General features: G+C 42.5%; 1 long non-coding RNA gene across 1 annotated transcript in view; it reads left to right on the forward strand.

Annotated features, from left to right (window-relative positions):
- Positions 1–8,815, forward strand: part of LOC125459657 (uncharacterized) — a 43,395-nt gene extending 34,580 nt beyond the window's left edge. The window contains exons 2-3 of the long non-coding RNA XR_007249075.2: positions 6,599–6,668; positions 7,257–8,815. This is a non-coding gene — a long non-coding RNA (uncharacterized LOC125459657). The remainder of the gene's footprint in view (positions 1–6,598; positions 6,669–7,256) is intronic.
- The last annotated feature ends 391 nt before the right edge of the window (positions 8,816–9,206 follow it).

Consider the following 9,206-nt stretch of genomic DNA (forward strand, 5'->3'; position numbering starts at 1 on the left):
CTTTTCCCAAGTTGGACTACTCACATACTGCTCCATAAAACCCTCCTGGATGCTCCTTACAAATTCTGCTCCATCTAAACCCCTAACACTGTGAATCCCAGTCAATGTTGGGAAAATTAAAATCTCCCATTACCACCATCCTGTTGCTCCTACATCTTTCCTAAAGGTGCATTAGTGGCCCAGATGGGTTTTTCCGACAATCGACAATGGACTCATGGTCATCATTAGCTTCTTAATTCCAGATATTTTATTGAATTCAAATTCCCCCATCTGCCATGGCAGGATTCAAATCTGGGTCCTCAGAACATTATCTGGGTCTCTGGATTAACAGTCCAGTGTTGTTTATAAAACTCTATAAGGTCACCCCTCAGCTTCCGATGATCCGGGGAAAAATAGCCCCAGCCTATTTCGCCTCTCCCTCCAGCTCAAATCCTCCAACCCTAGCAACATAATTGTGAATTTTTTCAGAACCCTTTCGAGCTTTAACAACATCTTTCCTACAGCAGGGAGACCAAAATTGAACGCAGCATTCCAAAAGTAGCCTCATCAATGTCCTGTACAGCCGCAACATGCCATCCCAACTCCTATACTCAATACATTGACCAATAAAAGCAAGTGTACCAAATGTCTTTTCACTGCCCTGTCTACCTATGACTCCACCTTCAAGGAACCATGAACCTGTGCCCCAAAGTCTCTTTGTTTGGCAACACTCCCCAGGACCAAACCATTTTGGACAAGCATATGGACATACATGGAATAGTGTAGGGTAGAATGGGCTTCAGATTGGTATGGCAGGTCGGCACAACATCGAGGGCCGAAGGGCCTGTGCTGTAATGTTCTATGTTCTATCCCTGCCCTGATTTGCTTTATCAAAATGCAACACCTCATATTTTTCTAAATTAAACTCCATCTGCCCATCCGATCAAGGTCCCACTGTACTGTGAGATAACCTTCTTCACAGTCCACTACAACACTAATTTTGGTGTCATCTGCAAACTTACTAACCATTCTTCTTATATTCATATCCAAATCATTTATCTAAATGAGAAAAAGCAGTGGACCCAGCCCCAATCCTTGTGCCACACCTACAGCCACAGACCTCTAATCTAAAAAACAACCCTCCACCACCACCGTCTGTCTCCTACCTTCCATTCAATTTTGTACCCAAATGGTTAGCTCTCCCTAGGTCCCATGTGATCTAACCTTGCTAACCAGTCTACCGCACACAAACTTGTTGAAAGCCTTGCTGAAGTCTATAGAAACAATATCCACCATCTGCCTTAATCAATCTTCTTTGTCACTTTTTTCAAAAAATCTTAATGAAGACACTTGTGGGCATGAGTGGCTGGGCCAGCATATCTTGCTGAACCCTAACTGCCCCGAGAAGGTACTGCTGAACTTCACTGTTGAACTGCTACAATCCGTGCGCTGTGGGTTGATCCACAATGCCATTTGGGAGGGATTTCAGAATTTTGACACAGTGACAATGAAGGAAGGACGATATATTTCCAAGGGAGCGTCGTGAATGGCTCAGAGGGGAACTTGCAGGAGGTGGTGTTCCCATGTACCTGCTGTCCTTGCCCCTCCATATGGAAATGGTCATGGGTTTGGAAGGTGCTGTCAAAGAAGCATTTCTGCAATGAATCTATAGATGGTACACACTGTTGGTACTGTGTGTCAGTGGTGGAAGGAGGGGACGCTTGTGGATGTGGTCCCAATCAAGCGGGCTGCTTTGTACTGGATGGTATCAAGGTCCTTGAGTGTTGTTGGGGCTGCACCCATCCAGACAAGTGGGGAGTATTCCATCACACTCCTGACTTGTGCCTGTAGATGATGGAAAGGCTTTGGGGAGTCAGGAGGCAAGTTACTCACTGCAATATTCCTAGCTTGTGACCTGCTTTTACTATAGCCACTGTGTTTATGTGCTGCATCCAATTCAATTTTTGGTCAATGGTAACCCCCAGGACTTTGACAATGGGTTGCAATAATGGTAATAACCATTGAATATCAAAGGGCGGTGGTCAGATTATCCCTTATTGGAGATGGTCACTGACTGGCATTTGCGTGATTGAGAATGTTACTTGCCACTTGCCAACCCTGATCTTGTTGCATTTGAACATGGATTCCTTCAGTGTCTGAGGAGTCACGAATGGTGTTGAACATTATGTAATCATTGGTGAACATCCCCACTTCTGACCTTATGACGGAGGGAAGGTCATTGATGACGCTGCTGAAGACGGTTGTGCTGAGGACAATACGCTGAGGAATATCGACAGAGATGTTTTTGGAGCTGAAATAACTGACCTCCAGCAATCAAAACCATTTTCCTATCTGCCAGGTATGACTCTAACCAGCAGAGAGTTTGCCCCTGAGTCCCGTTTTGCCAAGGCTCCCTGATGCCACACTTTCATTCTCACCTCCGGAATTCAGCTGTTTTGTATATGTTTGAACAAGGCTGTCATGAGGTAGGGAGCTGAGTGGCCCTGATAGAACTCAATCTGGGCGTTATTGCACATTATTGCTGTTTTCTCCTTATTCACTCTCTCCCATTGTCTCTCTTTCATTTCCTGATAGAATCAAACTGTACATTCGAGGCCCGTAGGCTTACTGAGTCTGTATAGCAAAGTTACACTAAATCTACATTTTTTTTTCTTTATTCAGACATGGGATGAGGGCATGTGATAATGAGAATTGCAGATGCTGGAGAATCCAAGATAATAAAGTGTGAAGCTGGATGAACACAGCAGGCCAAGCAGCATCTCAGGAGCACAAAAGCTGACGTTTCGGGCCTAGACCCACGATGAAGGGTCTAGGCCCGAAACGTCAGCTTTTGTGCTCCTGAGATGCTGCTTGGCCTGCTGTGTTCATCCAGCTTCACACTTTATTATATGGGATGAGGGCATCGCTGGCAAGGCCAGTATCTGTTACCACTAGGCCACTGCCTGCCCTGTGGTCCCACCTTCAAGCACTAGCTCCACGGCCTTGAATGTCATAACATTTCATGTGCTCATCCAAATACTTTTTTATAAGGTTGTGATGATTATGAATACAGCAGAGGAGAGCAAATAAGAAGAAAGATAGCAAATAACCTCTCAGGCAGTGCATTTTCAGATTCCCACCACCCTCTGGGTGAAAAATAATTTCCTCAAATCTCTAAATCTCCTACATTTCCCCTTAAAATTATGTCCCCACATTGTCCCTTTCTCACTAACTCACCAGCAAAGTTTCTCTCTCTCTCTCTCTCATTAATGCTCCTGTGCTTGCTCTCTCTTTCTAATTCTCCAGCATGTTCACTTTTTCACTAACACTTCTGCATTTTCTCTCTCTCACTAACTGTACCATGATATCTCCTCTCTCTCACTCACCCTCCTGCGCAGTCTCTTTCTCACTACCTCCTTTGAACAAAGAACATAGAACAGTGCAGCACAGTTTAGGCCACTCAACCCACGATATTGTGCCAATCTATTATCCTACTCTAAGATCAAACTACCCTGCATACCCTACATTCTACTAACATCCACGTGCCTATCCAAGAGTCACTTAAATGTCCCTAATGTATCTGACTCCACTACCACCACCAACAGCACATTCCACGCACCCACTACTCCCTGTGTAAAGAACCTACCTGTGACATTTCCCCTATACCTTCCTCCAATCACCTTAAAATTATGCCCCCCAGTAATATTCAGTTCCACCCTGGGAAAAAGACTCTGACTATCCACTCTATCTGTGCCTCTCATCATCTTGTACATGTCGATCAAGTCACCTCTCATCCTTCTTCGCTCCAATGAAAAAAGCCCTAGCTCCCTCAACCTTTCCTCATAAGACCTGCCTTCCAGTCCAGGCAGCATCCTGGTAAATGTCCTCTGCACCCTCTCTTAACCTTCCACATCCATCCTACAATGAGGTAACCAGGACTGAACACAATATTCCAAATGTGGTCTAACCAAAGTTTTACAGAGCTGCAGCATAACCTTGCAGCTCTAAAACTCAATTCCCCTGCCAATGAAAGCCAACATACACCTTCTTTACAACTTTATCAACTTGGGTAGCAACTTTAAGGGATCTATGGACATAGACCTCAAGATTCCTCTGTCCCTGTACACCGCCAAGAATCCTGTCATTCACCCTGTATTCTGCATTCAAATTCGACCTTCCAAAATGCATCAGTTTACACTTTTGCATAGTCTTTCTTCCTTCTCTCACTAACTCTTCCTTGAGGTCTCTCTTACTAAGTTTCCCATGCTGTCTGTGTGTGACTCCTCTCTCTGTTACTCTCTCTCCTGCTGTGGCTCACCTTCACTAACTGTCCTGGGCGCTGTCTTGCCTGCTGACTCTCTTGCGCTGTCTCTCTGTCCTGCATGCTCACTTTCCGACTAGCTTTGCAGTGCTGGCGCTCCCTCTAACTTCTCCAAATTTTCACTTTCATCCCTCTCCAAAATTGCATTTTCTCGCACAATGGTTAAAAGGAACTCATATGCACAGAGTTTACAGTATCAAGAGCTCTGGCTGATCTAATCACTTACCCATGGTCACCCAGAACTCAGCAGGATGGAATCTAGATTGTTGTAGCTCGATACCATATAGCTAAGGCCTAATATGCCAACTATGGTCTTCTAACAATTTCTAAGGCTCCTGCTTTTTGATGCTTCATGCTACTCATGAAAAGTTCAGGCTGCCAGAGAATCATGGCAGAAAAAGACCATCATTCTGCCCACCAAGTCTGTGACATCTTTTTCAAGTTGGAATCTAGTCGAGGGTTTCAGGGTTTATTTAATGAATAACAGCTAGATATGGGAGTTACAGATTGGAATCTAATTGAGGAGTATGAGTTGTTTTACTATAGGATAAACGGAAATAAGTTCAAGACTGAATTCTAATCAAAGGGTTCGCTGTGATTTATACATAAAACAAAATAAATAACCAGGAATGAATTACAAGCTGGAACCTAATCTAAGGGTTCAGGTGGGGGAGGGTTATGTATTAAATAATAGACACCTGGGAGACAATTACAGACTGGAAGCAAATTGAGGAGTTTTGACTAGTTTACATGTAAAACAACAAATATCTGGGAGAGAGTTGCAGATAGAATCTAATCAAGAGGTTCAGGGCTTTATTTACAGGATAACAGATACCTGGGAGTGGGTTACAGACTGGAATGTAATCAAGGGATTTGGGGTGGTTTATTTATACAATAATGGGGACAGAGGGTGTTTATCTCTTCCTCTGTCCATCTACAGATGAGCCTCTCTCCCTCTGTTTTCTCACCTGATTGGGTATCTCTCTCCAGGATCCCTCCCGAGATGAAACAGCAGGGGTTGGATGGTGTAGTCCCGTTGATCATGTGTTGTGACACCAGTCACATTCTGTCCTGGGCAGAAGTTAATTCCCTGAAATTAAACAAAAATGATTTATGTTCTGAGAAAATTCCTGTTGGAACCTTTCAATCACTATGTTGTGAAAAATATGATTGGTGAAAACATCAGGATGAGAGAATCTTTGCTCAGTATGTGAGAGCTCCCACAACACCAAGCCCAGTCAGTACTGGAACAGCAAGGGGCCATTCAGCCCATCAAGTCTGCTCCACTATTCAATCAAGTCATGGCTGATCTGTACATCAAACCTATTGACTCAGTTTTGTTTAGTACACTTTGGAAACCCTCATCCAATAAAATGCTGCCCTACATAAACACCGTGCACACATACGCACACACAAACCAGCCACAACTCCAATGGCTAGACAGACAATAGTCATCAAGCCTTTCAACATTCTCAATACATTAATGCTGCTAGCATCAAAGGGACTGCCTCAAATTGAAAGGGATGGAAAACTTGTGGAAAACTTGCATAGCTGGATTTCTAACACTGGCTCATAAACCCTGAGGATGGTGATGGGATGGGTGAAGGATCTTCAGGAAACATAAGCAGTCTAACTGTATAGATTGTGAGGTAGCTGAGAACAAAGTAAGAGAGAAACCTGCTGGTAAGGGAATAAATAGAATTACAGAAGAGGGCTGAAATCACCTAGTTAAAATTGTAAAAGGAGGAAAACTATTAAAAATGGGATAAAATGTCAGTAAACTGATGAATATTGGGCTGGATTTTGTGTTGCTGCCATGTGTCCCTCTCATCAGTTGCCAAACCAGTGGGTCTTCCAACCACTTTAGAGGGAATGATTCAAACTGAATGAAGTGCCTATAATTGTGCTGTGATGGGCAATCTCATGTTAAGTTTAAGAGTCTGAAAACAGAACTGGGAAATTAAATGGGTAACAATACCAGCAATCAACTATGCAGAAACATTTGAAACATTTAAAATGTTAACCAGAGTGCAGGGAAAATGTATTCTGTTCAAAGGAAAGAAGAAACTGAACTCCTGTGAGGCTCCACAAATGAATAAATATGGGAAGGAACAACTAAGTGTGAGCAATACATCAAGGACACTGATAGCAGAGGAGTTGATAAGAGAGAATATGCAAAGTCATTATAGAGAAATCAAAAAACAATCAGCAAGGCAGACGATGAAACTGAATGAACGTAATGAACGGTGGAGTAGGTCAAACGGCTGAAACAGCTATTCCTGTTCTTCTGTTCCACAGGTGCATCATGTAAAACAAACCTCTCCGATGGAAATAAGACCATGAAGTGATAGACAGAATAATATCAGAGGTAATGAAAGACAATGCCAGTAATATTAGATTAATATTTCACTTCAGTACTTATCGTGGAGATAGAACAGTGCATGCAACTTTGAACAATAAAATAAATAACAAGTGCATTTAAAATATAAAATACAAATTAAGAAGGGGTGCAGACTATGTACAGGAAACTGCAGAGCAGTGAGTTTAACACTAGCGAAAAACATTAGCAAAAAACAATAGAATCCTTCCCAAAGGAGAGAAATGATCATCCAGAAACAAAGAATACTAAAAATGATTAACTAAATGGATTTTGAAGCGATAACAGAGACAGTAAAGTAGTAAATATAATTCAGTTGGATTTTCAAAACATCTTGAATAAGTGTCATAATAGGCTAATGAATAAGAATAGAGAATATGGGGTCAGAGTCAAGTGGAAGGGTGGATTGGCAGCTCGTGACAAGACAAAAAATAGACTGTGAAAGTAAGAAATGGGGTGGGGGATTATTCAGAGTGCCTATAGGTGGGAAGTGGTGTTCCATAGGATCAGTGCTGGCGCCACTGCCATTCACATTTTACAATAACTTTGTAATTATAAACAGAATTTCTCAATTTTCAGATGGCACCAAACTGGAGGATGAAACAAATAATGTATTGAGGAGGACTGCAATTACAAGAGGACATTAATAATCTCTCAGAATGGACAAATAATTGGCAAATGAAATTAAACAGAAATTGCTGGAGAAATTCGGAGATCCTTCTTCAGAACTGATGGTAGCTCAGAAAAGTTGGCATCTGGGATAATGGGTTGGGTAAAGGACATGTATTGAACTCAATATTGAGTGTCAAAGGTTGCAAGTGGAAACATACAAATAGGAGTAGACCAATCAGCCCAGTGAGCTAGTTTCACCATGCAATGTAATCATGGCTTATCATCTACTTCAGTGGCTGTTCCCTGCACTTGGGGTAGGTGCCAGAATCTGGAGAATTGTATACATTATGGCCTTGTTCAGGAAAGGCTATAAAGACAATGCAAGCCCAAGTCAGAAATGTTGCCCAAGGAACACTGTGGTGTGTTGAAGTGGCAGGCAACTGAAAATTCTGGCTTATTTCTGTGAACAGAACATAGGTGTTCTGCGAAGTGGTCACCCAGCCCGCGTTTCGTCTTTCAAAAGTAGAGGACATCATATTGTGAGCAGCTCATACAGTCAACTAGATTGAGTGAAACCCAGGTAAAGCACTGCTTCACCTGGAAGATGCATCTGGAACCTTGAACAGTGAGGAGGAAGGATGTAAATGAGCAGATGTTACACCTTGTGTGAATGCATAGGAAGGTGCCATGGGGCTGTCGAGAGTGGAGGAATGGACCAGGGCAATGCCAGAGGGAATGGACGCTGCGGAATGCTGACACGGGAAGGGGAGTGTGTCTGGTGGTAGAAATGCATCACCTCATACTTCTCTGCATCTACCACCTATCCACCCACTCCACCAACTCATCAAAGTCCTTATGGAGTTCCACACTTTTGTTCTCACTGTTTACAATTGTTCCAAGTTTAGTGTCATCTGCAAACTTTGAAATTGTCTCCTGCACACCAGGATCCAGATTGTGAATTTAAATCAAGAAAAGCAATGGTCCCAATACCAATCCCTGTGGAACTCCACAATACACCTTCCTCCGACTTGAAAAAAATCCATTGAGCATTACTAGATAACAAAGTGTGAAGCTGGATGAACACAGCAGGCCAAGCAGCATCTCAGGAGCACAAAAGCTGACGTTTTGGGTCGAGACCCTTCCTCACTGATACAGTTTTGTAACCATGTTGCTACTGTCTCTGCTTACCATTATAAGTTCTCTCATAAGTCTGTTGTATGGCACTATATCTGACAAATCTTGGAAATCCATGAACATCATACCAGCGGTGTTGCTCTCATTGAGCCATTCTGTCAGATCTTCAAAAGCCTCCAGCAACTTAGTTAACACAATTTTCCCTTTAGAAATCCATGCTGACCATTCTTGATTGACCCACGTTTTTCCATGTGTTTACTAACACGATCCCAAATAATTGTTTCTAGAAATTTACCACTACATAAATTGAAATAACTGGTCTCTCGTTGCTAGAATTATCCTTACAACCTTTCCTGTTTAAGGTTACAATGTTTACAATTCTCCAGATTCTGGCACCTACCCCGAGTGTGGGAAACAGCCACTGAAATACATGATAAGCCATAATCATTTCATGTTCTTTTTGTGTGACCACATTTTGAATGTCTTTTTAAAAATCCAGGTATACTGTAGCTACTCGTCCTGTATTAGCTACCATATGGATAACATCATCAAAGAGCTCCAATCCTTACAGTCCATGGCGGCAATGTCACTGTACTAGTAATGCAGAAAACCAGGCTAATGCTCAGGGGACATGGGTAACGCAGATGGCTAAATGTGAATTCAATAAAAAATGTGGGATCAACAGCTGAACTAATGATGACCATGCAAATTTACAATCGTTGTATGAACCCATCTGATTCCTCAATGTTCTTCAGGAAAGGAACTCTGCTGTCTTTACCTGGT

Source organism: Stegostoma tigrinum, chromosome 16 (genome assembly GCF_030684315.1).
Source record: "Stegostoma tigrinum isolate sSteTig4 chromosome 16, sSteTig4.hap1, whole genome shotgun sequence".
NCBI classification, from domain to species: domain Eukaryota; kingdom Metazoa; phylum Chordata; class Chondrichthyes; order Orectolobiformes; family Stegostomatidae; genus Stegostoma; species Stegostoma tigrinum.